Source organism: Capricornis sumatraensis, chromosome 7 (genome assembly GCF_032405125.1).
Source record: "Capricornis sumatraensis isolate serow.1 chromosome 7, serow.2, whole genome shotgun sequence".
Lineage (NCBI taxonomy): Eukaryota > Metazoa > Chordata > Mammalia > Artiodactyla > Bovidae > Capricornis > Capricornis sumatraensis.
The window spans coordinates 94144882-94157180 of NC_091075.1; the positions used below are offsets into that span (position 1 = coordinate 94144882).

The following is a 12299-nucleotide window of genomic DNA, read 5'->3' on the forward strand; positions in this document are numbered from 1 at the left end:
TTCAGTATCCTATCATTTTGCCTTCTCATACTGTTCATGGGGTTCTCAAGGCAAGAATACTGAAGTGTTTTGCATTCCCTTCTCCAGTGGACCACATTCTCTCAGACCTCTCCACCATGACCCACCCGTCTTGGGTTGCCCCGCGGGCATGGCTTAGTTTCATTGAGTTAGACAAGGCTGTGGTCCTAGTGTGATTAGAATGACTAATTGTGTCTCCTCGGACAATTCATTTCCGAGTATTAGACAAGAGCCCAGTTTTGGGCCCTGGAAGGGGTCTGCCTTCCTGCAACAACTCCAGTACTCTTGCCTGGAAAATCCCACTGATGGAGGAGCCTGGTGGGCTGTAGTCCATGAGGTCGCTAAGAGTCGGACACAACTGAACGACTTCCCTTTCACTTTTCACCTTCATGCATTGGTGGTGGCAGCGGCGGGCCGGCGCACTAAGCGTGGCTGAGAGCTACCCTGCATCTGAGGCCAGGGGCGACGGCCGAGAGGAGCTACCCAGCATCTGAGCCAGGGACAGAGGCCGGGAGGAGCTACCCCGCATCCGAGGTCAAGGGCGACAGCGGAGAGGAGCAACCCCACGCCCAAGGAGTGGTGGCTGTGCAGGTGCAGGAGGTCCTAGAGGAGCCACCTCACGTTGAAGGTCAGGAAGGGCGGCGGGAGGAGATACCCCTCATCCAAGGTAAGGAACAGCGGCTGTGCTTTGCTGGAGCAGCCGTGAAGAGATACCCCATGCCCAAGGTAAGAGAAACCCAAGTAAGATGGTAGGTGTTGCAAGAGGGCATCAGAGGGCAGACACACTGAAACCATATACACACTTCACTCCTCCCCAAAGGATGCTTAGAGTGGGAAACTGTTGATTCTTGCCTTTAGGTGTTCACCACTGATAAGTAGATAATAGCTGCTAAGGTCATTCTTTTCAAACCAAAGCTGGTTTTCCAATATCACTCACTAGGGTATTCTTTAATCAACCTAATTGCATTTAGCCCTTTGTCTATGAATTATCAAAAGTGTTTGAAAACAGGCATCATTTGAAAAAACAGCAGAATGCTGGTAATTATTGGATGATAGACAATCAGTGTGCCAGTTTCTAGTTTTGTGTATGTGTGATTTCCTATAACAAAAATAAAAACAAGTAACTCTTCTTGAATCTATATTTACTCTCAAAATTAGCATTTAGAACAAATTATTTTGAATTTTTTTTATAAGCTGAGAAACAACTTTTTACTCCATTCTATTTCCTGTCTTTTATTTAAGTGTCTTGCGGCTGTGTGTTTTTGTTTGTTTTCTTTGGTATAATCTGAAATATAAGGTCTACTTTATTATTAATTTGTGGTTTTTACATTAGAATTATTTTTGTTTTAAAGCATTTGACCTTATTGAACAACTTTTATTAAGACTTATTAAGGTACAAACTTTTGATTATAAAACAAGTGATGGGAAGCGATGTATAGCGTGGGGACTACAGTTAATAATATCGTATTGCATATTTGAAAGTTGCTAAGAGAGTATATATGGACTTCCCTGGTGGCTCAGATGGTAAAGCATCTGTCTACAATGCAGGAGACCCAGGTTCGATCCCTGGGTTGGGAAGGTCCCCTGGAGAAGGAAATGGCAATCCACTCCAGGACTGTTGCCTGGAAAATCCCATGGACAGAGGAGCCTGGTAGACTACAGCCCATGGGGTCGCAAAGAGTCGGACACGACTGAGCGATTTCACTTCACTTCAAGAGAGTATATCTTAAAAGTCCTCATCACAAGAAAAAAATTATTTTGTAACTGTGTGGAGACAGATGTTACCTAGACTTACTGTGATCATTTCACGATGAATACAAGTATCAGATTATTATGTTGTACGTGCGTGTGTGTTCAGTTGTATCTGACTGCAACCCCAGGCCCGCCAGGCTCCTCTGTTCCTAGGGTTTCCCTGGCAAGAATACTGGAGTGAGTTGCCATTTCCTCTGCTGTGGGATCTTCCAGACCCAGGGATCAAGTTTGCTTCTCCTACATCTGCATTGCAGGCGGATTCTTTTACCATTGAGTCAAAACAAAAACAAAACAAAAACCTATGGAATGGGAGAAAATATTTTCCAATGATGCCACCAAAAAAAGATTAAGTTCCAAAATATACAAACAGTTCACACAGCTCAATATTTTAAAAAAAACAAACAACCCAATAAAAAATTGGGCAGAATCTTTAAATACACATTTCTCCAAAGAAGACATACAGATGGCCAACAGTCACATGAGAAGATGTTCACCATCATTAATTATTAGAGAAATGCAAATCAAAATTACGATGAGGTATCACCTTATACTTGTCAGAATGGCCATCATCAAGAAGTCTACAAACAAATGCTGGACAGAGTGAAGAAAAGGAACCCTCCTGCTCTGTTGATAGCAATGTAAATTGGTACAGCTACTATGGAGAACAGTATGGAAGTTCCTTAAACTGAAAATAGAACTACCATATGATCCAGCAACCTCACTCTTGGATATATATCTGAAGAAAACTATAATTTGAAAAGATATATGCAGCCCAATATTCATACCATCTCTATTTACAATACCCAAGACATGAAAGCAACTTAAATGTCCATCTACAGTTAAATGGATAAAGAAGATATATATGTGTGTGTATATATATATATATATGAATATTCAGTTCCGTTCAGTCGCTCAGTCGTGTCTGACTCTTTGCGACCCCATGAATCACAGCATGCCAGGCCTCTCTGTCCATCACCAACTTCCGGAGTTCATGCAAACTCATTACTCAGCTATAAGAAATGAATAATACATTTGCAACAACATGGATGAACCTGGAGATTATCATGCTAGGGGAAGTAAATCAGACGAGAAAGATAAATACCGTATGATATCACTCATATGAATCTAAAAAAAGTGGTAGAAATAAATTTATTTACAAAATAGAAATAGACTCAGACATAGAAAACAAACTTATGATTACTAAAGGGGCAGAGGGGAGGGATAAATTAGGAATTTGGGATTAATAAGTACACACTACTATATATAAAATAGGGCTTCCCTAGTGGCTGGAGAAGAATATAATCAACAAGGACCTCTTGTATAGCACAGGAAGTGAAGTGAAGTTGCTTAGTCGTGTCCAACTCTTTGTGACCCCATGGACTGTAGCCTACCAGGCTCCTCTGTCCATGGGATTTTCCAGGCAATAGTACTGGAGTGGATTGCCATTTCCTTCTCCAGGGGATCTTCCCGACCCAGGGATGGAACCTGGGTCTTCTGCATTGTAGACAGATGCTTTACCATCTGAGCCACCAGGGAAGTCCTATAGCACAGGAAACTATAGTCAATATCTTGTAATAACCTATAATGGAAAAGAATCTAAAAGAGAATATATATATAAAACTGAATCACTCTACTGTATGTACACCTGACACTAACACATCATTGTAAATCAACTATCTTGCAATGAAAATTGTTTTAGTTACCAAAAAAAAAGTTCAAGCTTTAGTAGGTCTAGGATGGGGCCCAGGACTCTGCATTTTTAACAAGAACCTTAGATAATTTTGATGGAGGTGGTCCAGAGAGCTCACTATAAGAAACACTATTCAGAGGATGCTCAATGTACTTTGGAGGCAAACATACCTGAGTTTCAGTTTTACTCTGCCTTGTACTAGCTGGCAAATTTGTGGCAGGCTACATAATATGTCTGGAGAAGGAAATGGCAACCCATTCCAATATTCTTGCTTGGGAAATCCCATGGACAGAGGAGCCTAGCAGTCACAGAGTCAGACACGACTTAGAGACTAAAGGACAACAAGAAACTGTAACACAAGGTTTTATATACTCCCTAACATCCTCAGTGAAGTCCTTGGTCTTCATGCACATATTAATAATATACCTGATTATAGGAATCTGCCTGCAACGCAGGAGACCTAGGTTTGATTCCTGGGTCAGGAAGAACCCCTGGAGGAGGACATGGCAACCCACTCCAGTATTCTTGTTTGGTGAATCCCATGGACAAAGGAGCCTGGCAGGCTACAATCCATGGAGTCACAAGAGTTGGACACGACTTAGCAACTAAACCATCACCACCACATAATATGTCTAAATTTCAACTTTCTCACCTATAAAATGGGAATAATAAAGATGCTTGTGTCCTAAAGTAGCTGTATTAAATGAGATACTTAGCACAATGTCTGGAATACTAGAAAATATATTAGCTCAAAATATTTTGGTTGCTATTGTTATTTTGCTTAAAAAGTTAACCCTGGCAGCTCTGTAGTAGGCAAAAGGAATTTGGAGAAAGTGACAGAAGACAAATATTCCTAAAATGTCAGGCATGCTATTAAACGTGAAGCACCAATGACACATAAAACTTGAACCTAACCCTCACGTGGAATCAAAGTGTGCTGATAAGATTTATCAGGGCCACTAGGCATAGTCGTACAGGTTGTGCCCTGCACCATGATGCCACATCTAAAAGGTTATTATGTCCATTTTAGATAGCACACATTTACATATTTACTACCATGATTTTTTTTTAAAGCAGATAACAGTGAAGTGTCTTGTTCCAATAAAATGAATATGCTATAACAATTTTCCAGCAGATGGAAATCAAGTGTCTTGAGAAACTGAATGGTAGCTTGTTACAGTAACAGCTCCAATGAATCATGTTTCCCTGTATCCTCAGTCTTGTGTACTTCTCTGAGCTTGGCTTTAGCCACTGGGATATCAACAAATGTGACATGAAACAAGCTTGCAGAACTCCCAATTATCACAGCCAGCATCTCTGATTTTCCAGGACTTCCTCTATTAAAAAAAAAAAAAATCTATGTATTTATTTGATTGCAGCATGTGGGATCTTCGCTATTCATTGTAGCACACAGGATCTTTAGTTGCCATATTCAAACTCTTGGTTGTGACACACGGGATTTAGTTCCCTGACTAGGGCTGGAACCTGGTCCCCATGCATTGGGAGCATGGAGTCTTAGCCACCTGATCACGAGGGAAGTCCCTAGGACTTTTCCTCATCATCAAAATATGGCTGCAGATCTATAACAGCTGTAGGAATCACATCTTCATTCAAAGCAGGAAGGAGAGATATAGATAATGCCAACTAGAGCTTCTTTTATTAGAAAAGGAAAAAAAAAAAAAAACTTTTCCAACAATGTTTGAGCAGGCTTTCATTTGTAGCTTATTGACCATGTCTCTATCATGTGGCCATCCTTAGCTGCAAGGGAGTCTGGAGAGTAAAATACTTAGCTTTTCCAGGCTCTGTAGTAACATAGGGCAAGCAGACAGGAGTCTGGGAGAGGTTGTTGGGTTGCCTAAACAGCAAAGCCTACTATAGAACTTAATCATAGGTCCTATTTTCTTATTAATACTATGGAGACATGCAACATGGAGATATGAAGACACTAATCAATTTCCAAGTATACATGAAAATTTTTTAAAGTTGATTATTCATTTTTGAGGCCAGGATAAATTTATTTCTATCAAATATTCATAGTAGTGCCTCTCCAAAGAGATGAGAAAGGTTCTTATAAATCAAAGTTACCCCTGTTAGGAAAATAAAAGCCTGTTATGTACAATCAACTCCTGAGCTAGTGACTGTCAAAGTTTATGGACTCAGACTCATTAGTATGAATTTTACTTCATATCATAATCCAGAATATATGTATAGATTATCACATAGATTTCATAAGACAAGTCCTTATTATATATTTTCTATCATATTTCTTGTTGTTGTTCAGTCACTCAGTTGTGTCTGATTCTTTGACCCCATGGACTGCAGCACACCAGGCCTCCCTGTCCCTCACCATCTCCCAGAATTTGCTCAAACTCATATCCATTGAGTCAGTGATGCCATCCAACCATCTCACCCTCTGTCATCCCCTTCTCTTGCCTTCAATCTCTCCCAGCATCAGGGTCTTTTCTAAGTAGTCAGCTCTTTGAATCAGGTGGCCAAAATATTGGAGCTTCAGCTTCAGCATCAACTCTTCCAATGAATATTCAGGATTGATTTCCTTTAGGATGGGCTAGTTTGATCCCTTGTGCAGTCCAAGGGACTCTCAATAGTCTTCTCTAACACCACAGTTCAAAAGAATCAATTCGTCAGGATTCACCCTTCTTTATGGTCCAACTTTCACATCCATATATAACTACTGGAAAAACCATAGCTTTGACTAGATGGATCTTTGTTGACAAAGTAATGTCTCTGCTTTTTAATATGCTGTCTAGGTTGGTCATGGGGCCTACAGTGCAGGAGACCTTGATTTGATTCCTGGGTTGGGAAGGTCCCCTGGAGAAGAGAAAGGCTTCCCACTCCAGTATTCTGGCCTAGAGAATTCCGTGGACTGTATAGTCCATGGGGTGGCAAAGAGTGACTTTCACTTTCACTTTTAGGTTGGTCATAGCTTTTATTCCAAGGAGCAAGCATCTTTTAATTTCATGGCTGCAGTCACCATCTGCAGTGATTTTGGAGACCAAGAAAATCAAGTCTGTCACTGCTGCCATTGTTTCCCCATCTATTTCCCATGAAGTGATGGGACCAGATGCCATGATCTTCGTTTTTGAATGTTGAATTTCAAGCCAACTTTTTCACTCTCCTCTTTCACTTTCATCAAGAGGCTTTTTAGTTCCTCTTCACTCTCTGCCATAAGGGTGGTGTCATCTGCATATTGAAGTTATTGATACTTCTCCCGGCAGTCTTGATTCCAGCTTGTGCTTCTTCCAGCCTGGCATTTCTCATGATGTACTCTGCATATAAGTTAAACAAGCAGGGTGACAATATACAGCCTTGATGTACTCCTTTCCCAATTTGGAACCAGTCTGTTGTTCCATGTCCAGTTCTAACTCTTGCTTCTTGACCTGCATACAGGTTTCTCAGGAGGTGGGTCAGGTGGTCTGGTATTCCCATCTCTTTAAGAATTTTCCATTTTCTACAATATTTTTAAGTTGGTTATGACCTACTAAATTAATTTCACTGCCCACTAATGGGTCATGACCTGTAGTTTGAAAAGTACTATCATAAGCAGCGGCCAGGGACATTTCTAGGTAAAGGAAATAGCTATGCAAAGGTCCTAAGTTTGGAGTTCTCAGAACCTAGGAAGGCCGGCAGGGTTGGAGCCGGTTGGGTGGGAAATGAGGTGTTAAAGATCAGCAGGAACCTGTCATGAAGTCTGCAGGCCACAGCAGGAACTTTGGGATTTACTTTTATTCTGATGGAAGCTCCAGTGGCTTCAAGCAGGGAAGTGACATGACACAATCTATTTTCAAAAATAGTTTCTCCTGACCTCATGCACAGACCAAGGATGATTCCAGGATGACCTAATTTTCTCTAAATTTTAAACAAGCTTGGAATGACTTTAAGATCCTCCAGAGGATTTTTCTCACCCCAAATTCATTCCGTCAAACTCCTTCCATGGTTCTTTCCCTTACGCACCAGCTTTTACCCTCTGCTGGGCTCCTCTGGAGACCAGAGTCTTGCAGAAAAGACTGAAGGTTTAAACTTTGCCTTCTATCAAGATCAGTACCTTTATTGTCCTCCCATCCCTAAATACCCACATGTTTGCTCACCACACTGCCTTGCTGACTGGAGTCCTGCCCACCCAGGGATTTGTTTAATTTTCTGATTTGCAGTGTTGACACTTGGAAGGACGTCTCTCCATTTTTGGCAAGGAGCTCCTTGCGGCCTGAAAGCACGTCTCCTCTCCCGGGGCGGTGGAGGGTGGGGTGGGGGTGGGGGTGGTGGTGGGGGGTCTCCACCTCTGCCGGGACAGCGGGCACACCTATTGGGAGCCGCCACCAGTGGGCTAAGTCCTGTGTCACACAGGCTGCAGAGGAGGCTGGGAGGGGGTTGTGTAACAGGAGACAGGAGACTAGCAGATTTCCCAGGGCCTGGGCCTCCTTCTTGGCCAGTCCCCAGGAGATGAGTTCCAGCTGCTTTTCTTTCCTTAATCTTCCTCCTCTCCCCATCCCCCTTTCCGGCTGGGCTCCCAAACCCTCCCACCTCTGGCCAGCCCCCAAGTCATACAAGATTTTGGGGTAGAAAGCCTGAAAGTCAAAACAGAGGAGTACAGGGAGTGGGCAGCTGAAAGGCAGAGGGGCATCCACTTCTTTTCTCAAGACCTGGTCCACTGCTCTGGCATCTCTTGTCCGGATAAAGACCACAGGGTGAGGCAAACATGCCAAATGTGCTTTCCCTTTGTCCACTAACCCCCTCACCTCCCTCTGGCCCCAAGTCAGTGAAGAACATCCAACCAGGTTTCTTTTATGTACTTGTGGTTTCCAAAATAGGTGTTTTCAAGGCCTGGAAGTAAACTTACTTTTAGGAAAGAGATAGAGGGAGGCAGAGGAAGAAGGAAAGACGAGTTTGCTTTGAAAAGTGGAGAAGCTGAGTGAGCCAGTAAACGGTAACGATTAAGAGCAGAAGTCTAGATTCACATCCAACCTGGTTTACAATCCTGTCTTTGCAAAGTGTTCACTGTGTGAAACAGGGTTGGCTATTTTCACCTCGCTGAGCCTCTGTTTCCTTATCTGCAAAATGGACATATTTGCACCTACTTTCAAGACTGAGGATTAAATGGGGATTCTATTATTTCATATTTATTTATTTGGCTGTGCCGGGTCTTAGTTTCAGTATGTGTAATCTTTAGTTGTGGCATGCCGGATGTGCAGCATGTGGGATCTAGCTCCCTGATCAGGGATTTAACCTAGGCCCCCTGCATTGGAAACCAGGAGTCTTAGCCACTGGACCACCAGGAAAGTCCCTAAACAGGGATTCTTAATGCAATTATTATCTACTTTGGTAAGAACTTGATGAATGGCAGGTTTACTATAGCTAATATTAAAAAGAACATTGGAATAGGAGCTGCCAGTTACTTTTGATGGAAAGAAGATCAGGAGAATCCCTGTTGAGGAGTTTCAGAAACATGAGCTGTAAATTTAATATTGTATATATTTTTAAATCATGTTAGGTGTCTTCCCGTGAACTCTGTATCTCATCAGTCATGATCTTTACAAGTGTTCTGATAAGCAGATATGTTTATCCCCATTTCACAGATGAAGAAATTGAGGTCCAGGAGGTGATGATGCAATAATGAATGTAAAAGTACCTTGGGCTTCCCAGGTGGCACTAATGGTAAAGAATCTGCCTGCCAATGCAGGAGACGCAAAAGGCACAGTTTTGATCCCAGGGTCAGGAGAATCCCTGGGTCAGGAGTAGGAAATGGCAACCCACTCCAGTATTCTTGCCTGGAAAATTCCACGGGCAGAAGAGCCTGGTGGGCTACAATCCATGGAGTTGCAAAGAATTGGACAGGACTGAGCCATTGAAAGGCAATGTCAAAGAATGCTCAAACTACCACACAATTGCACTCATCTCACACGCTAGTAAAGTAATGCTTAAAATTCTCCAAGCCAGGCTTCAGCAATAGGTGAACTGTGAACTTCCAGATGGTCAAGCTGGTTTTAGAAAAGGCAGAGGAACCAGAGATCAAATTGCCAACATCCACTGGATCATGGAAAAAGCAAGAGAGTTCAAGAAAAACATCTATTTCTGCTTTATTGACTATGCCAAAGCCTTTGACTGTGTGGATCAAAATAAACTGTGGAAAATTCTGAGAGAGATAGATATACCAGACCACCTGACCTGCCTCTTGAGAAGCAGGTCAGGAAGCAACAGTTAGAAGTGGACATGGAACAGCAGACTGGTACCAAATAGGAAAAGGAGTATGTCAAGTCTGTATATGGTCACCCTGCTTATTTAACTTACATGCAGAGTACATCATGAGAAATGCTGGGCTGGAAGAAGCACAAGCTGCAATCAAGATTGCCAGGAGAAATATCAATAACCTCGATATGAAGATGACACCACCCTTATGGCAGAGAGTGAAGAGGAACTAAAAAGCCTCTTAATGAAAGTGAAAGAGGAGAGTGAAAAAGTTGGCTTAAAGCTCAACATTCAGAAAATGAAGATCATGGCATCCGGTCCCATCACTTCATGGGAAATAGATGGGGAAACAGTGGGGAAAAGTGTCAGACTTTATCTTTTTGGGCTCCAAAATCACTGTAGATGGTGACTGCAACCATGAAATTAAAAGACGCTTACTCCTTGGAAGAAAAGTTATGACCCACCTAGATAGTATATTCAAAAGCAGAGACATTACTTTGCCAACAAAGGTCTGTCTAGTCAAGGCTATGGTTTTTCCAGTAGTCATGTATGGATGTGAGAGTTGGACTGTGAAGAAGGCTGAGCGCCGAAGAATTGATGCTTTTGAACTGTGGTGTTGGAGAAGACTCTTGAGAGTCCCTTGGACTGCAAGGAGATCCAACCAGTCCATCCTAAAGGAGATCAGCCCTGGGATTTCTTTGGAAGGAATGATGCTAAAGCTGAAGCTCCAGTACTTTGGCCACCTCATGTGAAGAGTTGATTCATTGGAAAAGACTCTGATGCTGGGAGGGATTGGGGGCAGGAGGAGAAGGGGACGACAGAGGATGAGATGGCGGGATGGCATCACCGAGTTGATGGACGTGAGACTGAATGAACTCCGGGATTTGGTGATGGACAGGGAGGCCTGGTGTGCTGCGATTCATGGGGCCGCAAAGAGTCAGACACGACTGAGCAACTGAACTGAACTGAGCCACTGAACACACACAAAAGTACCTGGTATATTGCAACATAGTACACAAAAGCAAGATTGTTTCTTGTCACACAGACTGACTAGCAGTGAGACAGTATCCAAAACCCAAATGTTCTGTCTTCAATGTTCTCTCCGTGGGGTCTCAAAAGATGGACAACTGGCCTAACCTGTGAAGAGAAACTGAGCCAAGTTTAGGCGGATGGGGGAAGGTCTCAGGTATGAGCTTGATGATTTATGTGGTTGAATCTTCAAGCCTGCAAGGACCTTGAGAAAGCAGGGCCAGGCAGGAAAGGCCAAGGCCAATCACTGTTCCCAGGAGTAATGCCTGAAGTTTGCAGGCACAGTGATAATAGATGTAAAATGGGAGGTATGCATAATCTAAAAACAAAGCAAATTAAATAATAGAAATACCTCCCCAGTGAAAATCCTTTTGAAGGCAAGTCAAGATTAGAACAAAGAAACCATTCACAATGAGATAAAATTAGGGGGTTGCATTTTATAATGTGGGAAAACTAAAGGGTCTTATTCTTTCCTTTTAAGCCTGAAAATCATGGCTTGGCTTTCAATCAGCAAGACCACAGAACTAGTTCTGGATCCCAATCAGTGATTTTGTTAATGAGAACCAAGAGAAGCAAACTGAGTGTGGATTACTTGCTGAAAATAAACATAAATCAGAAATCAGACTTGTACTGGAAGAAGCCAGAAGTATTCAAGCTGCACATCTGGTCCTATATTCTCTTTGGAAGATTTCTGAACATTACTTTTCTCCTTTTTTTTTTTTTTAGTCTCAATCTGCTCTTCTAATGGATCCTTCTGAGTCTTCTTTGTATAAAATTAAAATTGCTATTTCCTTTCGGATAGCTGGCTACTTGGATATCTTGCAAGCCCCTTAATTTCAGCATGTCCAAAAACAGAAAACAGACGTCTTTGTTTCCCCTAAAACTTTTGACCCACTGTAACCACCTCTCAGCAGGAGCCTTCTCATCCACCATGTCACCCAAACCAGAAACCTGGTGTCTGCCTCGAGTGCTCTTTCTCCTTATGCTGCTCTTCCTGTCGGTGACCACTAAGCTCTCGCAAATCTCTACACTTAGCTCCATCTCTTCAACCCCGCATCTGATCCAGGCTCCCATCGTCTCACACCTGCATTGCTAAATGACAGCTGTAAAGGCTTCAAGCCTCAGCCTCTATGCCTAGACTCCTTGCACTTTGTCCCAGTCCAGACCCCAGCAACCCACACACTGGCTGCAGGGTTCCTACAGCACTGAGCAGTAACCAGCTACCCTCCCAGGCTAACCTCCCTAACAGTCCCCATAGGCCAACACTGAGGGCCAAGAGAAAGGAAAGCTTCCAGACCAGCCAAGGAAAAGAAGCTGAAGAGACAAAGTTATCAGTGGACTCAGCAGATGAGCAGATGGAGTTGCTTAGACTTAAGCATGTGGCCTCTTCGCAATCTTGTCACTGTTTTGTTGCTTTCAGTACAGTTTCGTGTCCAACTCTGTGGGACCCTATGGACTATAGCCTGCCATGGAATTCTCCAGGCAAGAATACTAGAGTGGGTAGCCATCTCCTTCTCCAGGGGATCTTCCCAACCCAGGGGTCGAACCAGGTCTCCTGCATTGTCAAGCAGATTCTTTACCACTGAGCCATCAGGGAAGCCCTTCTTAG

The 12299-nt window shown here is 42.9% G+C and overlaps 1 non-coding gene across 1 annotated transcript; it reads left to right on the forward strand.

The window, feature by feature from the left end:
* Positions 1 to 1524: 1524 nt before the first annotated feature.
* TRNAC-ACA (transfer RNA cysteine (anticodon ACA)) lies at positions 1525 to 1596 on the forward strand. Its single transcript has one exon. It is a non-coding gene; the product is annotated as a tRNA-Cys (tRNA).
* The last annotated feature ends 10703 nt before the right edge of the window (positions 1597 to 12299 follow it).